This window comes from Notothenia coriiceps, unplaced genomic scaffold (genome assembly GCF_000735185.1).
Source record: "Notothenia coriiceps isolate Sejong01 unplaced genomic scaffold, NC01 NC01_scaffold00038207, whole genome shotgun sequence".
NCBI lineage: Eukaryota > Metazoa > Chordata > Actinopteri > Perciformes > Nototheniidae > Notothenia > Notothenia coriiceps.
The window spans coordinates 166,218-167,075 of NW_011370908.1; the positions used below are offsets into that span (position 1 = coordinate 166,218).

The 858-nt window shown below is 41.9% G+C and overlaps 1 protein-coding gene and 1 long non-coding RNA gene across 3 annotated transcripts in view; one reads left to right on the forward strand and one right to left on the reverse strand.

Moving 5' to 3' along the window:
- The window catches only part of mios (missing oocyte, meiosis regulator, homolog (Drosophila)), a 17,120-nt gene that overhangs the window by 4,394 nt on the left and 11,868 nt on the right, over positions 1–858 (forward strand). The window lies entirely within an intron of this gene.
- Positions 1–858, reverse strand: part of LOC104968064 (uncharacterized) — a 7,695-nt gene that overhangs the window by 770 nt on the left and 6,067 nt on the right. The window contains exon 2 of the long non-coding RNA XR_800782.1: positions 13–82. This is a non-coding gene — a long non-coding RNA (uncharacterized lncRNA). The remainder of the gene's footprint in view (positions 1–12; positions 83–858) is intronic.

Genomic DNA, 858 nt, shown 5'->3' on the forward strand with positions numbered 1-858 from the left:
GCTCTGTTCAACCTGGACATCCGCCGGGCCATCCAGATCCTCAACAAGGGAGCCACCGCCGAGAAGGGTGAGTGCTGCCGCCCTGAGGAGGGGGAGGAGGGGGAGGAGGGGGAGGAGAGTGTCAGGGAAAGACTGAAGGAAGATTGTCTGACACACTCAAATGTAAAATGTTGGGTCTTTTTAAATGTGCATTCATTCATATTAACTCATTGATGTGCCGCAACAAGATAATATTTCATAATCGATAAATCTGCAGAGTTATGCTTCAGAATCAATTGACAAAACCTTTGATACAATAAAAACTATAATTTGTTTATAAATCTTTAAAAAAAAAGGTACAAATACCAATCCCAAAGTCAGAGGGCAAGGCCTTGTTTAGATCAAACCAACAGTCAGAAACTGCTAAATATTGAATTCACAATAATGGAAGACTCAGAAAAACAACACACTTTCACATTTGACAAAATTGTTTGAAATTTGTATCAGTTATGGAATTTTTGCATTTAATCAATATACTGACTTATGGAGTCTCCATAAGTCAGTATATTGATTAAATGCAAAAATTCCATAACTGATACAAATTTCAAACAATTTTGTCAAATGTGAAAGTGTGTTGTTTTTCTGAGTCNCAGAGAAATATATTTTCTCTCATAAAACTCCTGCTCCGTGCGCAAGCAGACCGCTGCACGCGCTCTCTCTCCCTCGCTCGCTCGCTCGACTTCTCCACCCTGTGCGCGCTCAGCTTTGCCCGCCTGCTCGCTCAAGTTGTCACAGCGTTACAAATGTGCCACGAAACCAACCAATCGGAGAACTCGAGAAGGTCAATTCTGATTGGCTGGTCCAGCACCATGTAGAGAG